Source organism: Felis catus, chromosome C1 (genome assembly GCF_018350175.1).
Source record: "Felis catus isolate Fca126 chromosome C1, F.catus_Fca126_mat1.0, whole genome shotgun sequence".
Classification (NCBI taxonomy): Eukaryota; Metazoa; Chordata; class Mammalia; order Carnivora; family Felidae; genus Felis; species Felis catus.
Genome location: NC_058375.1, coordinates 7,749,614 through 7,776,703, shown reverse-complemented (window position 1 = coordinate 7,776,703; position 27,090 = coordinate 7,749,614). Strand labels below are relative to the sequence as shown.

Sequence of the window (27,090 nt, the reverse complement as noted above, 5' to 3'; positions counted from 1 at the left end):
CCGGCAGGAGGGTGAGTGGGCCTTGGCACAGGAGCATGGCACAGCTCCCGGGGCCAGCGCTCCCAGTGACCAGCTTCCAGGCCAGGCAAAGGGGAGGCCCAGGAGGGGGGGGCCAGGGAGGCAGCTGGGCAGGGCCACTTGAGAGGGACAGTTGGGCAGGAGATACTGCTGAGCCCATGGTGGGGGGGGGGGTCTCTGCTCCTTCCTCTTTTGAGTTCGTGTGCCCCCTTTGAGAATCCTCTTAATAAAAAAAGGTCTCATAAGCATAAATACTACTTATTCTTTGAGGGGTTTCAGCAGATCTTATAAACCCAGCTAAGGACCCTCTAGGGTCCCTTGCTCTGGTGGGCTTCTTTCCAATTCTCCAGGACCGTTGTGGGGGGAAGGCAAGTGAGGAGGCAAAATCTGTTCTGTCCGTTCCCATCCCTGCCTACCTCAGTACTGGGGGAGCAGAGCCAGGTCAGACTGTGACACAGCTCCCCGCCCCGTGCAGGTGGACTGGGGCCCAGACTCAGATTCCCCTCTAAAGAGCCATAGCTGCTCAGGTACATGTCCCTCTACAGGACAAAGGCAGCCTTCTCCTGATCCGGAGGGGCATTCTGGAGGATTCCTAGGGTATTTGAGGAATGGTCTTAGCCAAGGTCGTGTCCAAACCATGGGTGATTTTCTCTGGAGACAGAGGAGGGGCAGGAGATACAATTCAGGTTTGACTTACCATAGTCAGGTGTGTGTGTGTGTGTGTGTGTGTGTGTGTGTGTGTTTTAACTCGATGTTTCTTTTGGAAAGCAACTTCTGGGGAGCATGCAAAAAGGGGTGCGTGGGAGTTGGAGATGAAGGCTGGTGACTGAGCCGGTGTGAAACCCGGAGGGAGAGCAGGACGGGTTAATGGCGTGTGGATGCTGCTTTTCTGTTGTTTAAAAGCAGTAATGACCAGATCGCCTGCCCTGTGTGCCTTGCTGATGAGATTTACCGAAAGGAAGCCGCGCTGCCTCTCTGCTGGTCTTGGGGTGGGTAAGCGTGTGTGCGTGTGTGCGTGTGCGTGTGTGTGTGCGTGTGTGTGTGTGTGTGTGATGAGAAGAAGGGGTGGGGGAATCGGCTCTGCCAGGCTGGCACTCTTCCCCAGCACTAATTGCTGGCAGAGTACCCACGGGGGCTGTGCCAGCGTCTCCCGCTCCGCCCGCCCCCCTCGCCCCTGGGGAGCTCAGCTGTGCAGCTCGCTATGTGAGGGCCATTTCCGGGCCCACTAGGCCCGGGGGCTCCTTTGGGAATTTCAGGGAAATCTGATTCCTGAGTGGGGGGGGGCGACCATGGGCCAAGCCCAGCATCTTTGGTCTGGCAGGAGGGGACAGGGTGAGACTTGGGTGGTCCAGAGCTCCGCTGAGGTCTGGTTATAGGGGTCAGGAGAACGGCGTTCCCGTTCCGGCTCTGCACTAAACCGCTGTGTGGTCTTGGGCAAGTCATTGGACCTCTCTGGGCCTCAGTTTCCTCTCTTATCAAATGGCCTCTGACCCTACTTCCCTCACGGGGTCGCCCTGCTGGTCGGCTGGCCTAGCAGCTCTGAAAGTTCTTTGAAATCATGAAATGTCATGGAGAATTGATCTTGGTCACAGAGTCACGTACAGCGTGCCCTCTGTGTCAGATGAGCCAGTTTCATATAATATGGTATCAGTCATTCCCGAGAGCCGTGGGCCTGAACATCGCGCGTGTGTAAGTGTGGTGCTGGGGTTGCGTTTTTACATCACGTTGTGCTTTGGTTCTCATTATTGGGAGCTGGGGACTGAGTTAGTTGGGGGGGCAGTTGCTTTTCAGACGGTATGGGGGACCCCTTTCAGGGTGTGGGGTGTACTTAACTGTTTTGAGCCATGGATTCACTGAGGCGCTGCATAGATTGTAGATTATGCATTCTGGAATTAGTTAGCTGGGGATCAAAGTCACGTCCTTACGTTAGTTACTTAACTAGCCTGTGCCTCGGTTTTCTTATCTGTAAAATGGGGATATAACATTGGCTGCCTCGTGGGGTTGATGTGAGGATTAGACGAGCTGAGGCTTGTGCTTAGAACCAGCCTGGCACCTGTGTGTGTTTCAGACTCACACGGGAGTGAGTGTGGACACACCTGCTGCCCACCAGGGCGTGCTGTGGACGAGACAGAAGGGAGAACCCGCTCTCTGTATCTGGGGGCTGGGACTCCCGAAGGTGTGGGGTGCTGTGGTGTTAGAAACTGATTTTGTGTTTTATCTTTCTGGGCCACCTTGAGGTCTCCTGGTATTTAAGTCAGAAGGCCCACATTTGGAGTCAGACCCCAGAGGGGACACTGATGAGGGGTTGGTGGGGGCAGCCCCTGGGAACTGCCCCAAGGTGCTGGTGGACCCTGCCTGTGTTCACACAGCCTGTGGGCTTAATGCGGAGTGTCGGCGGGCCCCAGAGGCCCAGGGATCAGTTTCACTACCCCTCTGTTTGCACATCTGTAAAATGGGATTGGAAGCCCACCTGTGAGCCCCGAGTGAGAGCACAGTGGTCTTTTTCTTTTACTGAGTTTTTACTTTGAACGTTATTTCTGGCATTCACTTAGCCAGGTGAACAAACAGCACACAGTAGGGACCGCGGGGTGAAAATCCGAGGAACAACAGGCCAGCCTTGGGCCGAGGCTGAGCTGAGCCCGGGACGACCCAGCGCTAAGCGCTAAGCTCGGTGCTCAGCAAGAGAGTCGAGCTGGGGAAAGCGGGGCATGGTGGGGATGCAGCCCAGGCTTCCCCCTGCCCTTGGGTGATCCTGCCCTGGGGCGGGGGGCATGCCTCCAGGCCTGGGTGGAGGTGGGGAGGGAAGGGCCAGGAGAAGAAGCAGAGGTGGCTTGGAGGCAGTGACCTAAGGAGGCAAGGACATGGGGGCTTTGCAAAGCAGGGGGCACTTGAGGGGCGAGGGGCACTTATGGAGGATGAGGTGTATGAATCGCCACCAGCCTCTCCCATTTCACTGTGCTATGCCAAAACACCCCAGTTCTTGTTTCACTATCTGAGATCTGGGAGCAGGTTAATTTCCATGACGAACTCCAGGCCACGTGCTCAGAGGATTTATCTAATTAAACTGATGCTTTTTTTTTTTTTTTTCGAAGAAAGAAAGGAAGGGAGGGAGGGAGAAAAAGAAAGGGAGGAAGGGAGGAAAGATGGAAGGAAGAAAAGAAGGAAGACGAAATGGAGGGAGAAGGAAGGATGGAATGAGAAGGAGGGAGGGAAGGGAGGAGAGGAGAAGAAGGAAGGAAAGGGAAGGAAGGAGAGAAGGAAGGAATGGAAAGAAGGAAGGAAGAAAAAGAGAAAGAAGAGAAAAGAAAAGAAGAGAAAAGAAAAAAGAAAAAGATGGGAGGGAGGGAGGGAGACAGATAAACTGGAGGCAGACCAGTGATTTTTAAATCCATGCCGGAAGGGAGGAGAGGCTTGGTGGCAGAGATGGGGGTCTTCTGAGTGGGTTTCTGTCTTATGATGCTCTTAAGTTTCTTTCCAACCTGACTCTCGGGCTGGGAGGGAAAGGGGCAGCTGGAAGGATTCTGGATCCGGACTCTCCAGTACAGTAACCCTCCCGCGTGGCAGTTGAAATGAACTGAAATGAAAAATTCAGGGGTGCCTGGGTGGCTCAGTCGGTCAAGCATCCGACTCTTGGTTTTGGCTCAGGTCATGATCTCACAGTTCGTGGGTTTGAGCCCCGCGTTGGGCTCCGTGCTGGTGGTGCAGAGCCAGCTTGGGATTCTCTCGCTCTCCCTCTCTCTCTGCCCCTCCCTCACTCGTGTGCTCTCCTTCTCTCAAAATAAATAATAATAAAATTAAAACTTAAAAAAAAAAGGAAAATTCATTTCTCCAATGAACCAGCCGCATCTCAAGTACTCCATAGCCGCTAGTGGCTACTGTGTTGGACAGCACAGATAAAGAGCCTTTCCATCATGACATCAGGTTCTATTGGACAAGAAGGGCCTAAGAGGGAAGGGCGTTTCGCTCGGAGCCTGGGCTAAAGGGATGAGTCCCCAGGGGACAGTGATGGAGGCAGGAGATGGGCTCTCTGCCCGGTGCCAAGGCCCGCGTGGTGCTGGGCCCTTCTTCCCTTTCGAATTGAGTGCACCTTTCCTCCCTTTTGGGCCAGAGCAAGCTGGCGTGTCTACACTTAGCAGAACAGGGTTTATGTATTTATTTTTTAAAACTTTTTTTTTAATCTTTATTTTTGAGAGAGAGACAGAGACAGAGTGAGAGCAGGGGAAGAACAGAGAGGGAGACGCAGAATCCGAAGCAGGCTCCAGGCTCCAAGTTGTCAGCACAGAGCCCAGCGCAGGGCTCAAACCCACAAACCGTGAGATCATGACCTGAGCCGAAGTCGGATGCTTATCCGACTGAGCCACCCAGGCGCCCCCCAGAACAGGGTTTAAATAAAGCCTTTTCTCACTTTCTGTCTTTTTGACTTTGGGCAGGGTCGTAACTGAGCATGTGGACGTGCTGATTTGTAGGCAGTACCTGCCCCACCGGGTCTTTGCAGTCCTCACCTGAGCGATGTGTGTAAGCACTTAGTACAGTGCTGGGCACAGAGTGACCATTTGACAAATGGAGACCACGGTTATTATAATAACTATATTATCGTTGTTGATATTGTTTTTATGTGATTATCAAAGAGGTTTTGTGGCTGCCACATTCTTAGGGACACTCCTGGACCAAATGCTAATTTCCCTATAATCAACACTTTGCAGAATTAGTTTAAATGAGCTCCCCCAACCCCCCCCCCCCATCCCTGCCTTCTGGAAGCCTATTTTGGATCCCTTACCACCTCTCCCCATCCCTTTTTTCTTTGGGCCAGAAGAAGCGTTGGAACCACCCTAGAATTAACTCTTGTAGGCCCCTTCCACTTGTGGGAGCCCCGCCTCCCAGCACACGTAAAATTGTGCCCATGTGTGCACGCACACACGCACACACACTGCTGGCCAAACTACGTTAAAAAACAAACAAACCAACAACAACAAAAAAACCAACGAAACACCAAAGTATTAAAATAGGGGAGAGCAGATGTGGCCCAGGCGGGGCTGGCTGGATTGTTTGGGGCTGGGGGTGGGGGTGGTGGCCTCTGGGAGGGACGTGTGTGTTTATTCCTGGACATTGCCCAGTGCCCTGTGTCCTAATGTGGAGCTGAAAAGTCCCCTGTATTGTGCCGGCTCCTTTCCCCGTGAAAAGGCAATTGAGTCAGTGAGTTCCGAATGGATTGGAGCTGACAGTAAATGAGAATTTGGCAGTGGGTAGAAAACAAGTTCCCCCACCCCTGCCCCCCACCTCACACACACTCACTTATCCTTCCCTAAACTCCCAACGCTCGCTCGTTGGGGTTTTAGAGGGGTTTTGAAAAAAAAAATTCCGGTTTCTTTTTGTATGTATCAACATTATCAGTGGGGGTTCTGCCCCAGCCTGCCCCCTCCCCCAGGGACGGCCGAACCCGCTCCCCATCGCCTCCATGGCTCCGCCAGTGATCCCGAATGAGTTAAAGGCTGAATCAACTCTAGACCCAGCTGTACATTTTTACTCTGGGTTCCTGAATGGAGCGATGTGCTATGCTCAGCACGATTGGAGACTGTCTGCCCCGGGTGGCCCACCCGGCCCCCACCCTTGCTGGGCTCCACCAGCTTCCATGGGACCTGCTCCTGGCAACTGGGGAGGTGGTGGCCCAGGCTGTGGGGACCTCGTCTGGTGGTCCCCACTTCCAGCCTCCCGTTAGAGACCTGTTTTATCTTGAATGGAAAGCGTGCATCGTCTTGAGCTGGTATCATGCCTGGTCTGCAAAGGAGGCTTACAATTTTGAGGTTTGTATATGCCGTGGGCCCTGCCCCTGCCTCCCCAGCCCCCAGTATTTCCGCCACCCGTGGTGCCCACACCAGTAAATTGGTCAGCAGCCAACTACTTGAGCCTGGCCCTTGTAATGGTCACTGTGGCACTGTGACTTTAGACACATCCCTAACCATCGGGAGCCTCAGTTTCCTCATTTGCAAAAGAAGAGCGGTCACGGTGCCTCTAGCATAGGGCTGCTGTAAGGATTAAATGGAATAATGCTGGGAAGGTACTTGACATGGGGCCTGGCACATGGTAACAACGTAGCTGTTATTGCTACCTATTATTCCTTGCACGCCAGCTGTTACCAGGAAGGCAGGAAGGCGGAGGGGCTCAGGCCTGTTGCCGTGTTCAGGCCCCAGGATGCCCCAGCCCAGGCTGGAGCCTTAGCACCCCAGCCCAGAGGCTGTGGTCACCAGAATTCTGCCGAAGCATACTTGCCAAACCAGCAGGGTGAAAGTCAAGAACAAGCCAGAGGAGTACAGAGCACTGGAGGGAGCAGGGAGAAGGCTTCCCGCACCCAGGGCCGGGTTCACGGACCCCCAAGGTGGCAGCCGCTGGGCTGGGCTGGCCTCCCTGAGCCAGGGGAGCGTTGGCTCCCAGGCGCTGGCGCCATCTTGGTTCTCCTTGGCTTCCCCTCAGCGGTCGGGAGCGTGGCCCTTGCCCTCCCACAGGAGCAGGTGGCCTTTGCAGCCTGGCACCTGTTCCTGGAGGGCGGCTGCCAGGAAGGCGCAAACCTGGGGATCGCCCAGTGTGTCTGCCGAGTCCTTGCACGAGGCCTGTTTACTCCCTGGAGGGGCTCGCCTGGGCCTGACCTGGTGTTAGAGGTCAGAGCAGGGCTTGTGCTGTCGTCCAGAGCCCCCCCTCCAAGCCCTGCAGGTGAGTCACAGAAGAGTCACAGGAGAGCCGGGACCCGGCAGCCTGAGGTCTGTGTGCTGGGAGCTTGCTCAGGGAGCGAGGGGAGCCAGGAAAAGGGACGAAAGATGTAGAGGAAATTGGCGAGGATACAGGTGAAGCGTCTTGCTTTTGTCCCCAAGGGGCAGCAAGCAAGCCGTGGTGATTTTACATTTGCAGCTTATTAAAAGAGGAAGGAAATAGACATTTTTACTGAGCACCAACTATGTGTCAGACGCCGTGCCGTGACTTTCCGTGGGATTGAAGGACACAGGGCAGGTCGTGGTTTGACTCCTGTTGTACCACCGGTCGGGAAATAAGGCTCAGAGAGGTTAAGAAATTGACCCGAGTTTACCCAGCTGGCTAAAGGAGAGCTGGAGTTGCAGTGCAGGCTGGCGTGACTCTGGAACATGTGCCTGCAAAATATAACCGCATTTTAAATAGGTTTTGAAAATAAATAAAGGAAAAAATTCACGCGTAGTTTAACTCTCACCTCTTCTAGTATTTAGTGTATTTCCTTCTGGTGTTTCTTTTTTTTTTTTTTTCCTTTGGTGACCGTATATATTTGTATAATCTGCAATTTACGTAATTATAACCATAAGAGAGGATGGGCTTTAGCTGAGAAGTAAGAGGGAGAGAAGGTCCCCCGAGCTGGGGCCACAGATTGATTCTCAGCAAAATGGAAACCTGGCTTTGGCCCTGAGCCATCTTTTTCCGTAACGAGGTTCCCGAAGTGGCGTTGGAAAAAGCCAACTGGGGGGAATGGACGGGCAGAGAAGACCCTTGCGTTCCCTCCTGGGTTGGTTTTGCACAGTTAAGTGGTAGAATTTTCCTTTTAACTCACTTCCTTCTTGCTTTTGACAAATGGGAATATTTGTACCATTTTCCCGAATGACCTCCTCTCCTCGGGGTAATGAGAAAATGAAAGTCTTTGCTAAGTGCTTTGAGATATTCAGATATAAAAATGGAGAGCAGAGTGTTGTCATGGGCCTTTTGCTGCCAGGGCGCTTCATAAAGAGGAAGTACAGCTTGTGGGGGTGAAGGTCAGCGTGGGGATGAAGGCCATGGCTGGAACCAACGTCTCTCTGGGCACGAGGGCAGGGGCGTGCGTGGCCGGGTTCACACTCCAAGGCCAGGGTGACCCAGCTCTTTCAGGCAAAGCCCCCACCTCGCCTAGAAGCGTGTGTGTAAATGATTCGATTCACGGAAAGGTCTCCCTCGGCCCCCTTCTCCCCCTCTGGCTTCATCGCGTCAGCCCAAGAATAACAGGGCGGAAGAAATACTGTGTCACCTGTACAAGTAATAATGTCGAAGATGATTTCGAAACATGGAAAAATGTTTATTACGTGAGCGAAAAAAAACAAACAAAACACCGAAGGCCAAGTGAACGCCATGATAGAAACTATATAAAAAAATCACAAATGCGGATGGACAAAGCTTGGAAGCTAATCCTCCAAAATGAAAATTATAGCATGGGCGGTGAGACCACGGTGATTTGTTTTTTATTTCACAACATTTTCTTTAAATTCCCCCTGTGATTAAAACCCGACAAAGCCAACATGGCGGCCCAGTAGGGAGCCTGGGGAGGGGGAGGGGGCGGGGCAGCGCCAGGCGTGAGGGCGCCTGTACCCACGGCCCCCGCAGGGTGCTGAGCTCACCGGCTGTGCCAGCCACAGAAACCTATGAGATCTCCAGAAGCCGAGGCGTATCGGTGACTCAGACCTTCGTGTTATGCTGTTCAACAATAGCTTTTGTCCTTTGCCCAAAACCCTAGGCCAGTGTGTTAAAAAAAATTATAAAATTATGAGATAGTTTGTACTTAACTTACCAGCCTGTGCCAGCTTCGGGTGCTTTATTTATTCAAGGTGGGGAGGCAGGGAAGGCGGGGTGGGGGCGGGGGGCAGACAGAAAGGAAAAGAAAAACAAGGTAGAACTCGGACAAGGCCCAAGAAACGTTTGAGCCTCACCAACAAACTTTCTTTTGTTTCCCCGGTGGGGAGAAAAAAAGAAGGAGAAAAAAATGAAGTGGGCCAGGTTGAACCAAATAAAACTCCTCACGTTTTGTACATGGGGTTGCTTCTTGCAGTGGGTTTTGCCTTTTGTTTGTTGCATAAGAAAGCTACTTTGGGAAGCTCATCTCTGGGCCAGAGCCTGATGAAGGTAGGACTGGAGGGGCCTGGGTGGAAAGGGCTGGAGCAAAGACAGCCAGGTTGGGCTCTGGTGACCGTGGGTGTTTCGCTTGGCTGTTGTGGCCGATAATGCCCAACTGCCAACAGCCATTGCCCCCACTTCTAGTTGGGTTTAAATACAATTCCTACATCCTGGTGTCCCGGAAGCAGCTCTTTGCCCGTGGGACTTGGAATTCCTTATGAATCAGGAGCAAGGTGCAGTGCCAGGTTGGGCTAGAATGTCCACTGGAAGACATTTTGAGGATGAGATTCAGGAAGAAAGACCTTGGGCGGGTAGAGTGGGGAACGGGGGCGTGTGGGTGATTGTGTATGTGTGATTGTGCGTGGTTGTGTGGTCGTGTATGACCGTGAGTGCGTCCGTGTGTGTCCCCTTAATCACTTTTTTCCCCAGTTGTAATAGCTGGGCTGAACAAAACTTATGGCGGCCTTATATATATATATTTTTCCCGTATCACCTTGTCTTGTCTCCCTGGCCCAAACGACGCCTCCTAGTGAATGAACCTGTCAGGTAGCCTGGACCCTGGGCGGATTGGTGAGTCTTTCTTCAAGATTAGTTGAAAGGATTTTGTGGGAATAATCCAGGGTCTTTGGCCGCTGTTTGACCAGTAAGAGAAGGCAGTCATCTATCTATCTATCTGTCTGTCTTTAAGTTTATTTACTTATTTTGGGAGAGACAGACAGAGCACAAGTGGGAGAGGGGCAGAGAGAGAAGGGAGAGAGAGAATCCCAAGCAGGCTCCATGCTGGCAGCTTGAACCCACCAAGCCGTGAGATCACGATCGGAGCCGAAATGAAGGGTCGGACGCTTGTCCGGCTGAGCCACCCCAGGTGCCCCAAAGAGCAGTCTCTTAGGTTAGAGGCAAAGACACAGGTGGCCTGTGGTGGCCTGGCCTGGAACTCAGCTGTCCGCGTCTGAGGCCCTGACGAGGCTTCCAGCCCTGCCTCCCCGTCTCACCTTGTCCAGGCCATGTTGGGAACAGATTTGCGGTGGAGCTTCTGAGGCTCTGTGGGCTGTCACGTGCCTTCTTGATCTTTCCGTCCTCGTGATCGTTACTGCGAGGAAGGCAGTACAGGGGTTCTTGTGCCAGATGAAGAAACTGAGTCCCAGAGAGGAGAGCCACCTTGTCCACGGTCGCACGGCTAGTCCGTGACAGATGTGGAACCGGGACAGAGTTTGGGGCCATTTGGAAAAATGGTCGTCTCCGCCAGTGGCTTGGGGCAAGGCTGATGGGTCCCAGACGAGGACTTCTGCTTTCCGGGACCAGAGGGAAACAGAGGGACCCTTTTGGAGCACCGGACGCTTTGCGGCTGTGGTTGGAGTGACTGGTCTGGTTTTAGGGACTCTGTTGAGAGGAAAGAGCCCTGGATGGTGAGCCAGGACAAGGGGCCTTCTAGCCCCACCTCTGTCCCCCGGGAGCAGCCACAAGACCTCAGCTTTGCCGTCCGTGTACAGAATGAGAGGCTGGCCCCAGTGGTTCCTCGTCTCGTCCCCCGTCAGGACAGCTGAACTTCCTGCCCCGGCCCAGCGTCCCCAGCTGTGCCGTGCAGCAAACCCTCTCCGACAACCTGTCAAACCAGAGGCGCCAGTTTCCTCAGGGCTCCCACGAGCTCCCTGCCCCTTTCTTATGCCAGGGAGAGCCTTTGCAGGCTTGTGGAGCAGTGCCCCCGGCCCATGCCCCATGCACCTGCTCATTGATAGCTGCGTGTCTGAATGTACCTTGTGTCGGAGCCCTTTGGTTTGAACTTGCTGAGTACTGAGAGGCCGAGACGTGAGGAAATTACGAGCAGGGGAGAGACGTGGTACCCTCTGACAAGAGGCAGCTGTGGTGACAGGGGTAGGCGCCATGCCCAGGGTGAGCGCCATCTGGGCAGGAGGCCTGGCTTCCAGCTGTGGGGGCTCCGGAAGGGCAGAGACTGGGAGGAATGATTTTGAAGACACTACTATGGAGATTAAGGGGATGAGAATGTAAATCTCAAGTAAAAAGGTAATTGAATGTAATAGCAAACACTGCTCGCTCTATGTTAATTTTAGCTCTTCCCCTGGATACAAGGCGCTGTATTAGTGTTTTATTACCATTTTGTTTGCACTAATAAAATAGTAAAATTTATTTCAAGGAAGTTGAAGGATGGTTTTACAATGCAAATTTGAAGAAATTGGACTTTTCATTTATGCCTCTGCTATTTTAAACCCTGACGGGTGTAAATTAGCTACCGGGACCGAGCAGACCCCACTGATGGGGACTTGGGAGGCGGGAGCCCTGGCAGAGGTTCCGGACTAGCTCAGAGCAGAAAGTAGACAGTGTTCTACAGAGAGGCTGGAGGGGCACAGGGGTCTGATTGGGTAGGACGGGGAGGTGGGCGAGAGAGTGCCAGGCCCAGAGGACTCTGGGTAGTAGACGAGCATGTACGCACTGAGCCTGCGGGAAGACCCACGTGGCCACAGACCTCAGGGCTGTGTCTTTATCCTCTCTGCCCTTTGGCCTCCTTCCTGTCTTGACATTGAGCCTCGATTAACCAGGTGACTCCTCAAGGGGAACTCAGCAACCTCTTCCCTCTGAGCCTAGAAAGGAGGGGTAGACCAGATGTCACACACACACACACACACACACACACACACACACACACACACCCTTTCTAAAGGGGCTGAAAATTGAGGGGAGCAGTAGGAGTGTGGAAGAAAAGACCCTGAGCCTAAAAGGAGCCAAGAAAAAGCATCCCCAGGCAGGAAACCAGCCCAGCAGAGGTTCCGACATGTGTTCCCCTTGTCTCTTCTTCCTTCTGACCTGTGCATTCTTTTTTTTTTTTAATTTTTTTAATCTTTATTTTTGAGAGAGAGAGAGAGAGAGACAGACAGACAGAGTGTGAGTGGGGGAGGAACAGAGAGAGAAGGAGACACAGAATTCGAAGCAGGCTCCAGGCTCTGAGCTGTCCACACAGAGCCCGACGCGGGGCTCAAACCCATGAACCGCGAGATCGTGACCTGAGCCGAAGTCGGATGCTTAGCCGACTGAGCCACCCAGGCGCCCCTGACCTGTGCATTCTTAAGAAACAGGAAGCAAAACGTTTTTTCGGGAAGCCAGCATCCCTTCAGAAGGGTTGGGCCCAGTGGTCCCAGGTGCGGTAGTAACGAAAAGCCTGGAGAACCGAGCCAAAAAAAATAAAAATCCAGTTTGTCCGAGTTTGAGGGAAGCAGATGAGGGCACAGGAAGGTGGAGACGGGAAGGAAATAGGTGATCGGAGAGTTTCATTTTGAGTTTTGGGTGAAGAATTCAGGTTGACGCTTGTTTCATCCAAACCGGTTTGTTTATCTCTGAGAAATTATCAGCAGCAGTGGCCCGAAGTGATGCACTGGGGGACCAGCTTCCAAAGGGTAGGGACCCGAACAAGTGTACTGATGTCTGGCGAGGCCTGCAGCGTGTATTGCCCAGGGTTCTCTGGCCGCCTGCCTGATGTGGGGGAAACGGTGAGCTGGTGACACGGGTTTCCAGCCCCAACCCTCGGTTTTGTGGGTTTTTTGTCAGTGTGTTCTCTCTGCCTTGGTTGGGAGTGTCGTGTGTGTGTGTGTGTGCGTGCGTGCGTGTGTTTGACGCAAAGATTCAAAGTGTGGATACTGGCAAGACTGGAGCTGAGAAACTGAAGCAGATCAGAGATGGCAGAGGCAACTGAAGATTTCCTTGACTGCAGACGGCGTGAGCTCTGGGTGTTAGCGCGCTGTGGGTCGCAGGGAAGTTGGCACTGGAGCAGAGGAGGGTGGGCACTCTGCTGGTGGCTTTTCCAGTGCCTGTGGGGTGACGTTTGGAGCAGACTTGGGTGCTGGGACATCTCCAAGGCTCAGGCCTCCGGCCGCAGAGCCGGCACCCCACGTGCTTCTTGCCAGGGCTGGAAAGTTCTGCGTCTGGGCCTCGTGGCTTCCTTTTGGATGAGGGGTCTGCAGGTGGCATTTCTGGGGATCTGGGGCTCGTGCAGGAGACAAGGGACTCTAGGCCCAGCCCCATAACAGGCCAGGAACCTCTTGTCCCACTGCGGGGTAAACAGGAGGGCCTGGTGGCTGAGGGGACGGAGCGGGAGGACCTAAGCTGGCCGAGGTGGCCCCGGCGAGGACAGCTTCGAGAGGGCTGCTGAAACAAACCAGAGATGAGGACATTGAGAAGTGGTGCGACTTTTAGCGTCTGAAATGGTTTCCGATTCCCTGAGAGCGGGGAGATGCATGGCTGTGTACCCAAGGATTTAGAGAGTGCATCAGGCAGAGGGGGGTTACGCTCCGGGGGGATTTCAATCCAAAACTGTAATTACATCAAGGAGCAGACGGAAATGGGAAAAGAGGATTAGTGGTGTGGCCTAGTGATGGAGGTGGCTCCAGGGGCACCTTACTTAGGCCCCGCCTCTGTGCCAGCATCACAGCCAAGGTGGCTCCCCCCGGACCACCCCAGGGCACAGCCGGGACCCTGGGCACCTCTTCTCTACTTGTCTACTTGTCTACTTGTCTTCTCTACTTGTCTACTCTTGACTGTCCCCAGGCCACCGCTGGAGAGCGGAGGCTCTTCTGTGAAACTCCAGGACTGCCGCCCGCCCTCTCTGCTTCCTCCCGGGGCTGGCTTTCACACATCAGCTCCAGCCTGGATAGAAGGAAGCTCTATGTGGATTGATTTGGCTTTCTTTTCGGCATATGCCTGTGTGTTCGGAAGAGGGTGACCCTAGAGGACACCGTGGATTGCTCTCCTAGGTGGCCGTGGTAGTTCCCTATCTACGGTCTTGTCCCATTTGGTTTGGCTGGGCCAGTGCCTGCGGCCTGGTCCGTAGCCCCTCTCCAGTGGCCCTTTTAACCGGAAGAAGAGGCGGCCAGAACTTCTAGGTCTTTGGCCCACAAGCCTGTGACCCTTCCTGTCATCCTACTCAGCCCCCTGGGGTGTGACGGTGGCATCCCCAAGTATTCCAAACCCCCGGCTCACCTTTCTCTTCTCCCTGCCCCCCTTCCCTGCACCTGTCAGCTGTTTCATTGACTGTCTGGCTTGGCTGCCACCCATCCTACCTCCCAGGCCAGCTCCTCCCCCGCCCCCCTCCCCCCAGGCCCACACTCCCTCCCTTCCTGTCTCTGCCCACGTCTGTCTCTACCTGCCCGTCGCCGGCACACCTGAGGATCCGAGGCTGCCTAACGGAGCGCGGGGATGGTTCAGGGTGTTTACCAGACAGCAGGGATAAGGTATTAAATCCTGTTGCTGTCTTCCCAGGGCCAGGTTCCTCAGATGGTTTTCCAAATTCCTAATCTCGGTGCCCACATCCCTGCCCAGCCCATGTTTGATGGGAGCTTTCCTTTCCGACTGAAGCTGAACCGAGCAGGATCTGTCGTGAGGCTAGGTCTGGCTTCCCACCGGTGCAATGATAACATGGAGGTCCAGCCCCTTCCTCTCTGGCTCTTCCTTCCTCCCCTCTTTCCTTTCTTTGGGCATCTTAGAGAGCGGGGGGCCAGGATTCTGCCGCCAGGTGTTCTAGAGCCTTCTTGAGTGCCCCTCTCCCCGCCAGTTTTGTCTGGAGGCCACCTGTTGTAATGAAGGGGAGGGGGCCTGGTGTCCGAGGCAAGGGGGATCCCAGCTTGAGGACGGTCCGAGATGGGAATGAGCAGGTGGAAGACAGCCCTTCCGAAGGACGTCGTTAGGGTTCTTCCCACTCAACGTAAAAATGGCCAGTGTGGAGTTTCGCCCACGATGCTGAATGCCCTGGCTTGCCCCAGGAGAGGGTCGGTAAGGCAGACCTGTTCCTCCACGGTGTCTCTGCCTTGGTTTTGGAGATGCAGCGCTAGGGAGGAGGTGTGCTCCTGTCTGGTGCTTGGGGCGGACACGTGCCCTTGGTAAGCTGGCCTAGCCTCCGGGGTGACAGGAGGGCTCAGACACTTTCCGGTGATATTTCTGATGCGGGGCAGAGGCGGCTTCCAGGGGGTCTGCCCTTCTCTAGGACATCTGGGGCTTGTCTACCTTTCCTGGGAACTCTGCCCCCATCTTCAGCCTTCTCTCTCAGAAACTAGGCTAAAAGAGGCAGATGAGTTTACCCTCTCCCTCTGCCCCCCCTCCCACCACCAAGGCTGGGAACTTTCTATGAGAGGAGGAGCGAGATTCTACACCAGCCGTCTGATGTTTCACCAAGGGTGGCAGCCTGGGTCTACCCTTCCAGGGGTTGGGGGTACCTGGGGCTGATGGATGTGTCCTTTCTCTGAGCTGCCATGTGACCTAGACAGACTTTTAATTTCAGCTTCTCTTTCCCTGACTACACATTCCCTCCTGTGCCCCTTCTCCCTCTTCCCAGTAGTGGGCTTTTGGATTTCACAGAAGCAGGGGCTTCCTTCTCTCTCCAGGTTGCCTCACCTCATTCCTGCCACAGGTGCTCCATGCCTACCCACCCCCCCAACAAGTTGCCTGGGCAGTCACCACTGTGCTGGGCTTTCCTCCTCTCTCCCTTCCTGAGCTCAGGGCACGGGCAGGAGCAGAGGGATCTCTGGGACCCAGTAGAGAGGAGTTTGCAGGGCTGGGGACACAGCAAGGGGTGCGGTGACAGATGGCACGCTGGGTCCTCAGCCATGATGCTCACCATCAAGGCTTCTGCGATCACACAGGCCAGGGCTCCTATTTTTATTTGGGGGCTTCCTTTTCCCGCAATGTATCGGGCAAGGATTAAGAAGTGAAATAGACAGAAAGAAGGCCAAGAAGTTCGGAAGATGACAGTTGGGCTGGTGGGGAGGAGGAGGGGGAGGAGAGGGAGGAAGGAGGAGGGGGAGGAGGAGGAGGAGGAAAGAGGTGAAATTAATTCATTAGAAAAACTTGTTTACTGGCTTTGCTTAGGCGCCTCCATTTTAAAAGTCTACGTTTACAATAAGTCGCTAATTAAAATACAAAATGAAGCAACAGCTATGTTTTTTTTTCCCTTACACTTTAATTGCATGATTTTTTGTGATGTAATTTCTGGAAACACCCAGTGTACCTCACAAGGCTGATTGTTTGATAAACTAGAAGCACCTGAAACCAACCCAAAAAATAAATATATAAATCCAAGGGAACTTAAGGTAGATTGGCAATGACAGAGAATTGCAGACAGCAGGGAACCAAAAATCCATAATAATAATAAGAAAAAAAAAAAAAACCCTTCTAAGGTAAGGACATTTATCCTCCTTGCCCCGAAAGGAGAACCGTCTATGCCTCTCAGGAGGGGGAAAAAGCTGAGATGGAAACCCGACCATGGAGGGTAATCGCTCCCTATTCCCCACCCCCTGGTTGGTGCTATGGGAAAAAAAGCAAAAACGACTCGGAATCTTCCCTGGTTCCATTTCTACCCAGGCTCAGTACTTGCTGGGGCTTCTTCTTCCATCACAGACCTTTCAAGGGGATTCTGTGCGTCCCCTTGTTCTGAGCCTCGATGCAGTCCCAAGAGGGAGGCAATGACTGTCCGCCCCCCTGGGAAAAACAAGCCTCTCCATGCCCACAGAGGGAAGACAGCATGTCCCAGCCTTGGGCTGCTAGCCCAGAGTTCCTGGCTCTTCTAGAAGGTAGAGGGAAAGGGTGGTCCACGGTAAGAATGGTGTGCGTTGTCTTTTGCAGACAGCCCCATGGCCTGCCGCCTTCTTTAAGATGCAGACCCGGGTGGTGATTGCAAAACTGCTGAGAAACCTGTCAGGAACTGACTCCAGGGTGGGGCTGGGAGGAAACTGGATCCCGCTGCTGGCAGACTGGCTGCTGGAGAATCCGAGGCCCAGCATCGTCTGTGGGCCCCGGGCCTCCTGAGCGTGGGCATCTGGGCAGTGGGAGCGTGAGACAGAGGGGGCCCGTAACCACACTGCCTTCTCTTTCTCCATCCAAAAGCTAGAAGCCCAGTTGGCCAGGCGTCCCAGAGATCTCTCTTTACACTCCCCACCGAGGGAGGAGGATTTGCCTCTTTTTAGGTCTTTTTAAAAAACCACATTTTCTCCCTGATTATCACTCATGCTCATGGCTCATTGGAAAAGACCAAAAAAAAAAAAAAAAAAAGTGTGAAGAAAACAATTTAAAAATATGTAGCGTGGTCATTAAAAGCATGGGTTAGGAGAACAGAGGGACCTGGGTTCGAAACCCAGTTTTGCCCCCCGGCAGTGTGACTTTGGGTGAGTTCCTTAAGCTTGCTGAATCTCAGTCTCCCCATCTGTAAAGTGGGGATGATGATCGTGTGCGTCTTGGATTCACTGTGAGGATCCATATAAAATATCGAGCACCGAGCCTGGCACACGGCACGCGTGAACGTTAACTATTTTCGTTATTATAGTTAATAATGATTATTCCACTGCTTTGAGATATAATAGGCTTTTAAATTTTTTATTAAGAATTTTTTGTTTTTTTACATCGAGGAAATTCTCTGTCTAACCCTGCCCCATCCAATACCGTAGCCTCTAGCCACACGTGGCTTTTTAAACTTAAATTAACTGAAATCAAGTCAAATAAAAAATTCAGTGCCACAGTCAACAGCCGCTGTGCACTTCAAGGACTCCGGAGCCACATGTGGCCAGCGGCTGCCGTACTGGACAGCATTCTAAACAATAGAGTCATCTGGGGTTTCCTGCTTTGGGCCAATGTGTGTTAACGGCTGCATAATAGTTCATGATGGGGCTGAATCACCCTTCTTATTGGTGTGAGGCTTTGTCCCTGGGTGTTTGGAACATCTCCTGGGCTCTGATTGGGCCTGCTGGGGTCGCCTGGCCCCGCACTGATGCTGTGGCGTGCTCTGATTGGTGCCAGGCAGCAAGGGGTTCTGGGAGGAACAGAACCTTGCCCGCTGATTGGCTCCCAGTGGTGGTGCCAGAGTAAGGGGCGGGGCTCTGCTTGCCCCCCAGTTGGCCCTGGCAGAGCAGGAGGAGGCTGCCTCCCCCGAGCCCCCAGTGTGTCCCCTCAAGCTGGCTCTTGCACACGGTCACCTCACAGGGCACAGACCAGGGAGAGGAGGGACGTGTTGGAGGTAGTAAAAATGAGCACTAATGACCCACCCTCCAGTGACCTGAGAGTCCCAGGTGTCCCTGAGAGCCCCCAAGGACCACCCCCTAGCAGGAGCCCCCCCAGGGAGCAGCGGGCAGCCTTCCTTGGTGGGGACTGAATGCCTTGGTTGGGGGGCCAGCCTGCCCAGGCCTCCAGATCCTAGTGAGGGTCTTCAGGCTTCTGGAAGGGCCCGAGTAAAGATGGCTGCGAGGTTGCAGGGCAGGGGGGCTGGGGATCCCAGGTCCAGGGGCAGCTCCAGGAAGACCTCGCGACGGCAGGTGACCATCCTGTCACGGGTTGGTGGAGTGAGTGCATTGGGGTGCTGGGGTGATGCCGAGGTTGTGGCTCGAGCCTCTTCTCCAGAGGGGCCGTCCGCGCCTTCCTCACGTGGCTGAGGGCAGGGCTCTGGGTGGGGGGCTGTGGGCAGGACCGCCTGGGGAAGTGATCCCCGGAGCAGTGGGCAAGACAGAGAGGGAGAGCCAAAACCGGACCTGCTGATGTGGCCCTTTCTGCTTGCAGCGGATCATAAAATATGGCTCAGATTTTCATTACGGGCTCTATCGATTATCTTCTGGGACGGATGAATTATAGAGAACATTAAATTTTTTTTAAAAAGCAAGTGAGAGAGGAAATATCTGAATGAGTTTGGGTGGTCGATGGCAGAAAGGGCTGAGCCACCAAGCTTGCTGTGGCCTCCGTCTCCGAGCAGGGTGAGGACCAGACCACTCAGGGCAGGCAGCCTCTGACTCCAGCTTTCGGCCTCCCTGGAGCTCCGCCGGCCTGGCCTTGGCCACAGGGGAGACCCGTGCTCCCCTTCGCGCCCCTCGCCTGTTCCCCGTCCCCTCCAGGGATCTGGCTAGCTTCTGGGAAGGCAGACAGTTGGGCTGTTCGCAGGGTTCTGACCCAGAAGTAGGACCTTTCCCAGGCCTTTGGGCCTCTCTTGCTGGGAGGTGCTGCTGTTGGCTGGAGGTGGCCGCCCGGGCGGGAGGGAAGGCTCACAGGGCCTTCTCTAGTCAGGGCTGGGATGGGGACTCCTGAAGAATGTGAGCACCTGGGCCTGTGGGCCACCTCCACTTTTCCCTGCTCCTTGTTCCTCCCATCAGCAGTCACTGGCTTTGGAGGATTTCTGTTTTCCCTTTGGAAGCTTGAGAAAAACATGTCTGGGTCCCACTGCTGTGCATTTCGGTCCAGTCTGGAAAGGGAGCCTCCTGAGAGCCCATCTCTGCCTTGTTCCCTCCCCAGCCCCTCCCCTTCCCCTTCCCTTGCCACGTGGTATCGTTTGAAAGTGCCACCCAGGCCTGGGTTCAAACCGCTTCTGAGTGGGTGACCTTGGGTGGGTTATACCCCTCTCTGAATCTTACGCCCTCGTCTATCCGGTTGAGACGATAGCCCCCCTCGTTGGGTTCTTGCGATGATTATACATATTGATGTATTAAAATCCTTAGCACCTACTGCTTAACAAACATCGGCCGTTATTTTCCTGGACTGTGGCGGAGCCTGGAAACCCTACCCCCGCCTTCCTTCAGCCTTTTTGATTTAGTATTCCATTTTATAGACAGGGAAACTGAGGCACGGGGAGGTTAAAGTCGCGGGCCCAAGATTACCTAAATTGCAAACGGCAGAGCCTGGATTCCTACCGGGCAGTCCGGCTCCAAAGCTTGTACGCTGAACACCGTGTGGCACTGCCCCCGTGATCTGGCAGGGTGACGTACGTGCACGAGCCCTGCCCTCCTGGTGGTCTCCGGCCAATCCCTCCTCCCGACCCTCCCACTTGAGGTGGTTCCCTCGGGTCACTGGCGACCCCGGCATTTTCTGGGGCCCTGTTCTGAGTGGAGTCTATCTCCCTACCCCCACGCTGTCCTCCCCGTCCCGGCTTCACCTAGGCCGCCGTGAAAAGGTGGTGGTTTCCATGGATATCCGTCTCCCTCTGGCGACACGCCCTTTTTTGTATAACTCTGTTCCCTAGAGTTGATTGTTTTTGGCACACAGCTCTGTAAACTCATCCAACAATTAAAAGGGGGGAGGGGCGGAACAAAAAGGAGACAGTGACTGGGGTGAGCGATACGCAGGAGGGGCTCCTGGGGCGTGGGTCCCCTCTCTGTCCCCGGTCGGCAGCAGGACGGCACCCGAAGCGCAGAACGGCCGCATAACCCGCTGGCCGGGAGTTCTGCTTGCTGAGTTCTGAGAATTCACAGAACTCCACGTTTCCTTCCATTTGAGCTGTGTTCTTGCCCCATTTATTTCTCCCTCAGCGGTCAGGGGGCCCTTGCGCAGAGCCAACAGCAGCCATCTCCGGAGGCCACCTGAAGCCCTGAGATGCCAGCTTGGACCAATTTGAATATCTGCTGCCCTTGTGTTGGTTAATTGTGTATGTGTTTGCTCTGTTTGTGTACCATCAAATACCTACTGCGTTGGGCGGACCCGTCGTAGGCCGTGTGAGATCACAGATGAAAAATGCAGTGAAAAACATTTTCGTGCCACAACACATCATGTAGGATTTTTGTATTAAGATGTGGATTTTTTTATTGTTGTTTTTTTTTTTTTCTTTCCCCTTTTCCATACAGCCCGAAGTTGGGCAACGTACCCGTCTGTGTTTTTGTTTTCACTCCGGGTGGTTTCTGAAATCTGCTCATTAGGGCTTTGTCCTCTCCGCGTCCTAGCCTGACCTTCCATCTACCCCTTTATCGTCTCTGGTGTAGATCTTTCTACAGGGGAGGTCACCTCCTGTTGTCTTCTCTCCCCTGGGGACGATGGGCGCCCTGGCCACACCCATTCACCCAGGTGCAAACTGGGCTTTCTGAGTCCCACATCGCCGAGGCAGACGTGCATTGCAAGTGGTCTCAGTGAGGGGGAGCCAGCAGAAATCCATCCTCGTGGTAAAGCCCTTTAGCTTGCCCCTTGTCTGGAGAGAAGAAATGGAAGCCGTCCCATTCCCACAGAACCTCATGACTCAGAGCGGCCCTCTTCTGGTGGCCTTCTTGTCCCTGTCTCGCCAGATGACAGCAATGGGCTGCTCAGACCCCTTCCCCCTCCCGGAGGCCATGCCCGCAACTGGGACCCCATTTACCAAGTAGGTTCAGGGGTTTCTCCTGCCGACCAGGCACCTCACCATAGGCCTCACCTGCCCCCGTTCACAGCCCAGCCAGAAGGAAACACCTAAGCATTACCTTCGTCCTCCTTTGTGATCTCTGAGTGCTTTCTGCTGGCTCTCGGGGGGTTGATGGAGACCTGTGTGGGGGCAGGAGGACTGAGATACTGGAGGGGAAAGAGACCAGGGGTGGGGACAGAGAAGAACTGTGAAGTGATTTGGGCCCTGAGCCCGGGCCTGAGCTGTGTGACCTTTGGCGAGTCACTTCATATCTCTCTGTGCCTCCCCTCCCTAATCTAAACACGGGCCCTAATGCTTCCTACCTCACGTTGTAAAGATTTGGCGAGATCACACGCGTACGATACTTAGCGTGGTGCTCGACGAATCGAAGGCATCACGTAGGCCTGCCGGCAGATGAGGGTGAAAACCTCTCAGCTGCTGTGCCCTCCACTCCCGACGTGCCCTCTGTCACATAGTAGGAGCTCCGTCGATACTTACCGGCATCCGTTGGAGGAGGATCGGGTAACCGAGCGGTCCCCGTGAACCTGAAAGTTGCTCATTCATGGCGCTAATGTTGGACTGGGAAAACCAAGGTGCAGGCTGTGCTTAGGGGAACCAGAAGGAAGAAAGCCTGCAAACAGCCGGTGAAGTGTTCTGTCGCTGGAGAGGGATGACGCTGTGCCGGGCCCGTCTGATCCTGACACGAGATCAGGGACTAGTCCAGTTCCACAAACACTTACGCTGCCCACTGTGGGCCAGCTGTTGTGCTAAATGCTGAGGACGCAGAGATAATTAGGACCTGGTCTCTGCCCTTGAGGAGTTAAAAACCCAACGGCGGAGACAGACTCGTGAACAAATTACTTTAGTCCAGTATGGATTTAAATGCCACAATGAAAGATGTGTGAGGAGCAGAGCAGAGAGGCATATGGCCTGTTTGGAGTGGATTCTGGAAGGTTACCTTGAAGAGGTGTGGAAGAAGAAGGTGGTGGTAGTCGAGGACATTGCCGGAGCACCGGTAACACCTTGCTCATCTCTTGGGGATGACCCTCCGGCCCTGCTGGGTAGGAGGGAGAAAGGTGTCCTCTCCATCTGTGAGGAAAGGGGGGCCCTAGGGAGATCATGTGGCCTGTCCCATGGTCCACGGCAAGTTAGGTGGCCGGACTGGGGCTCAGACTCACATCTTCTGATTCTCGGCCCAGTATTATTTCTGTACCTACACATGGCTTCTCACCCCTTCACCCTGGAGCTGCTGGCCAGAGAGCTGTGTCTTCTGGGCTCTCCACCTACTGACCGAGATTCCTGCTGTTGCCATGGCCCCCGGGGCCTGTGCCGTGGGAGGGCCCCGACCATGGCAGGCCCCAGGGCCTGTGCCCTGGATTGGTAAATAGGTCAGGCTGCTTGCTTGGGGACAGTCCCTGAGCAAGGCCACACCTTGGCAGGGCTGGAGGATGGCAGGAATGGGGAAGACTGAGGAGGAGGGGGAGGAGGAGGCTAGGCCACACCCTTTATTCAGCTGCTCTTGCTTTGCCAAGGTGAGAAGCTCCCTCTGCCCAGGGCAGGCCCCTCCCTCAGCTGGAGGAGGCTGGACAAGGGCCCCACCAGGGCCTGGGACACCCTGGTCCCCTGTGACTGGAATCCCCTTCTGAGCCAGGGCAGAAGAACCTGGTATGGTTCACATGCCCATTTGCGTGTGGTCAGATCCTGGTCTTTCTCGCTCTTTGCCAGAAGTCAGGGAGGTGGGAATGTTCCCCTTGACCTTTTCCCTGGGAAAGGTGTGTGGCTGGAAGGGGAGAGTGTGAGCCACCCGTAGAAGATGCTGGCTTTTCAGGTGGGGCAGGGGTCGTTCTGATGGGATATTGGAATAGAGTCGTCCCTTCCCCCCCCCAACACAGAGCAGAAGAATGTTCTGGGGGCGGGGAGCTGTAGGTGGTCTGAGGCACCCCTTCCTCTGGCTTGGGGATACTTGGCTGGCGGGTGGGTTGCCCAGGGCTTTGGGGGATCCTGGACCAACAGGCAGGGGAATGGCAGAGCCCAGAGAGTAAGTCTCCCTGTGGCCCTGAAGTTCCCATTAAAGTGTTTTTTCCTCTTTTTTAAAGAAAAAAATATTCCCAAACTGGAAAACAAAGGAAATCCACTTCCCCAAATCACACGAAACTCACATTAGGGGCCTGGCGGGAATCCATGGAAACCAGGAAACCCGCTGTTAACCCTGTATGGCGCTGACGGATGGGGTGGGAGCGGGGCGATCCAAGCCCAGGGCCACTATCACTGGCCCATCCCCATGGCCCGTGGCCGTGCCCCGGAGCAGAGGTGGGGGCAGCGGCTGCTGGAATCTGTCACCTTCACTGCCCAACAGCCCCTTCCACTGGCCCGACCTTGGGAGGCAGGAGAGGAGGGGTTCGTGCCCTCGAGGGAGGCTCGGGATCAGAGGGCTGGGCCATGTTGCAGAACCTGCCGGGTAACTGCCCACACCATGCCACGCTGTCGAGTCAGGCCGAGCCCACTCACACGCTTTGGGAGCGAGCACACAGGTGGTGTGGATGGCCCGGTCGGTTGAGGGAGAAGGAAAGGACTGGAATTTCAGCCACCCCACTCCCTGATGCCAGCCCCGTAGGCACGGTGGGTGTGGGAGCAGATGGAGAGCCCCCTTGAGTTTCCGTACCCCACTCTCACGCCCATCGGGCTGGACCTCCAGGCCTGGGAGCGTGTGCACGGAGGTCCGGTGCCGGGTTTGTGCTTGCACGCGCACAGGCTAATTTTTCTAAAAAGGCCAAAAATATTTACAGATTTGAAGTTGAAACGCAAACAGGAAAAGCCCTTTAAAAAGTGAGTGTAGTGGATATTCAAAACAGGAATCACCATGGAAACACCACAATATTTGCCTAAATTGACACAAAGGTTGCTGGTCGCAGGGCACCAACTTTCTTTGGCCACATTTTTTTTTTTTTTTTTTTTTTTTTGGCCCAACACCTATCATGAAGGAATCTCAGCGGCCCCCTTCTGGGCGCGTGCACTCACTCTCTTTTCTTTTTTATGGGGTGCAACGGCGCAGTCGCACCCCGGCGCAGTAGCAACATGGACGGTGCCGGGGGGTGGGCAAGAGGAAAAGAGAAGAAACCAAACTGACCCATCCTGGGTAGCTGCAGAGACACCTGTTGATTCTGTTTTTAGAGACTCCCACAGGGCCACTGGGGGGTCATGGGAGCAGCTGGGAGCCGGCCCAGGGAAAGTCTAGAGGGAGTGGAGGTTGGGGAGCCCGAAGCTTGGTTCGGTTGCGTGGGTCTGATCTGGCTTCCAGCGTCAGCTTGATCCACCGTCAGGCTGACCTCTCACCTGGGGTGCCGAGCCTTGGGTGTGATCACTCTGTTATTACCTGGGGGTGGCATCTGATTGGCCTCTTATTGTTTCTACCTGTCTGCTTCTTTTGTTAGCTGTGACAACTGCTTTGCAGTTGGCTAATAATGGTGCAAAGGGTGCACTGGTTGTAGGGTCAGACCTGGCCCTCACTGCAGCCGAGCCGTCCGCCGATTGGCAGGCAGGGTCCGAGAATCTCTTGGCAGCGACTGCCGGATGGCTCCCTACCGCGCCGAGTGTCGGAACCGTGCCGTCTTGTCGTCCGTCCTGTCTTGAGGGGCCACGTGGGTCTCAACGGGAGTCTAATAATCTGTTTTCCCTTCTCGTTCCGGTAGCAAACAGACCTCGCTGACTGAAGGCCAAGACCCCTTCCATCCCATCTGCCCTTCCAGCCACCACGGTTGTCAGCCCTCCCGTAGAAGGGGACCCTGCAGCTCCAGTGGTGCACAGTGGAATGGACTTTGGACCCCGGTCTCTTGGGACACAAAGGTAGCTGCTCCTGATTCCCAGATGTGTCTGGGAGATGTGGGTCGGGGCTGTAGTTGGCCGGTGTGGGGGTTCCTTGTTGGGAGAGATCCCCAGTAGGCCTTTCTCAGGAGGGTTCTGACCTGGATGGGGGTAGCTCAGGCACCCTAGGTGAAAGTAAGAAGACACAGGATTGAGGATGGAGCCCGGGCCTAGGAACAGGACACTGTATATTGGCCCTGGCTTTGACATTGACTCACTGCTTTCTCGGTTTCTCCACCTGTGATATAAACAGATTGGAATAATGGCCTCTAAGAATCCTGCCACTGAATGGTGCCAGCAGCACGCGGGTACTCCAGGGGAGGCCTAGAGTCCTTTCCGAACGTCACCTCTGGGAGCGGTGGGTCCGGTCCCTCTGGACTGCCACGCTGTCCGCAGGCTGCCACACTGCTCTGAGTTCACATGTGACTTGCTGGGGGCTCTCTCCAGCCCAGGCAGGACCCTCCTTAGAGGAGAAGCCACAGGTGTCTTTTGATCCAGGCTCAAAAATCACCCCTCGCTTAAGGCAGGTCACTCATGCCAGGGATGGGCAGTCTATGAGGCTGTACTGTCAGATATTTGCCTGCAGGTATATCAGACGTGGTGGTTTTTGCTGGGGGCGGTGGGGAGGGTGGCGGGTGGGGTTGACACACAGCAGGTGCCTCGCTACCTATTGGTCATTATTCAGTGTTCTCTTAGGATCCCAAGGGAACCAGCCCAGAGAGGTTGGTAGGACAGGGGCAGAGGTTGAGGGTCTGGAGAATGGTTGGGAGGGTAGAGGCCGCGAGCCACGCCTCCCGTGTGAGCCACACAGGATTCAGCGGCCCCGGCTTACCACCCTGTGCCGTCCCTCCCCAAGGGCGCCACAATCAGGCGTGTCTTGCCCCTCCCTCCGTGGCCAGGCTCTGCAACTCTGGACTTTGAACTTACAGGGAGGAAGCGCTTGGCAGCGATGGGTGCCTTGGCGCCCACTGGGGTTTGAGAGGTCCCCAGAGCTGTAGGCCTGCTTCGCGCCAGACCGCGTCACCTCAGGGACTAGCAGAAGCCTTGGATGCAGCCAGGGATTTGCAAATCAGATGTAAATGTGGCCCTGGGTTACTGTGGAGGAACAACTGTGTGGCCGAGACTCTTCTTCCCGGTGTCCAGAATGTGATCACGCTCCAGGAGTTGGTGTGGCCACGTTGGAGGCGTGCCGCTGTTGTCCGCCGATGGCCGTGTCGAGACTGTCGGCAGGACCATCTTGCTGGGGTGTTGGTGCCAGCGCCTGCGTGTGTCTCCACTTCTGAGCTCTTCTTGCCTGACTCTGCTTCTCTGATGATCACGGGTCCTGGGAAGGCAGGCCCACGTGTCTTGGAGCCTCTGGCTGCTGGCCTCCCTAGCCACAGTGCACGAGCAGGTTGCCAAAGCGCCCGTGGAGCCCCCTTTGAAGGGGGAATGTTGCCCGTTCTGTTCTCAGTGGCAGGCTTTTTGTTTTCTTTGTTCCCTCGGCAAAACATGCCCATTAGTTTTTCCCTTTCCGAAGTTTCCACTCACTGTTGACTCCCAGGGGCCATGCCGGCATAGGGTACGGGCTCCACGCGTCCCGCGGGGCTCCCGCATCCTGGCATCGGCCGTCTGGGGCTTGACAGTGAAGCTTGGGGACTCCGAGGGCTCCGAAAGGGAACGGCGCGGCCAAGCCCCGCTGCACTCACTCACTCCTTTCCAGGTACTGGGTTTGGCCGTGGGCCCATGTCGTCTGTGGCAGGGCCGATCTGTGGTCTCAGAGGTGCCCTACCTCAACTCACCAGAGTGTGGGAGAGGGGCGAGTCCACGCTGGCTCCTGGTCCGCAGCCCTGTTCCCGCCTAGCTCAGATTCTACCTGTTTCTGGCTGTGCCACGTAAGAACTGGTAATGTTTATTCAACAGATCCTGAGGGCCTGGTGTCTGCCAATCGTTGGGGGTAGAGTTGGACAAGACAGCCCTGGCTCTCCTGGAATTCTGGCTGGGCAGGCAGACAAGAAACCCACAGAAAAGAACGAGGCCACCATTAGTGCAGAATGGACACAGGACGGAGTAGTGTGAGGTGTGTGGGCAGTCAGAGGAGGCCACTTTGAGGAGGTGAGAGTTAGCTGAGATGGGAGGATAGGAAGTCGACGACCATCTGAACCATCTGAAGGCAGAAGAATATTCCACAAAGAGAGCACTAGTCTTAAGGTCTTGAGGTGGGATGAGCTCAGTACCTCTGGTAACAGAAA

At 54.8% G+C, this 27,090-nt stretch overlaps 1 protein-coding gene across 2 annotated transcripts in view; it reads left to right on the top strand.

Moving 5' to 3' along the window:
- CASZ1 (castor zinc finger 1) overlaps positions 1 to 27,090 on the top strand; it is a 149,073-nt gene that overhangs the window by 7,874 nt on the left and 114,109 nt on the right. Inside the window, exons 1-2 of one of the 2 annotated variants that reach the window (XM_045035075.1) lie at positions 17,631 to 17,893; positions 24,688 to 24,841. The gene's annotated coding sequence lies outside the window, so the exon portion shown is untranslated. Of the gene's footprint in view, positions 1 to 17,630; positions 17,894 to 24,687; positions 24,842 to 27,090 lie in introns of those variants that run through there. The other variant, XM_045035074.1, reaches the window with a different exon arrangement.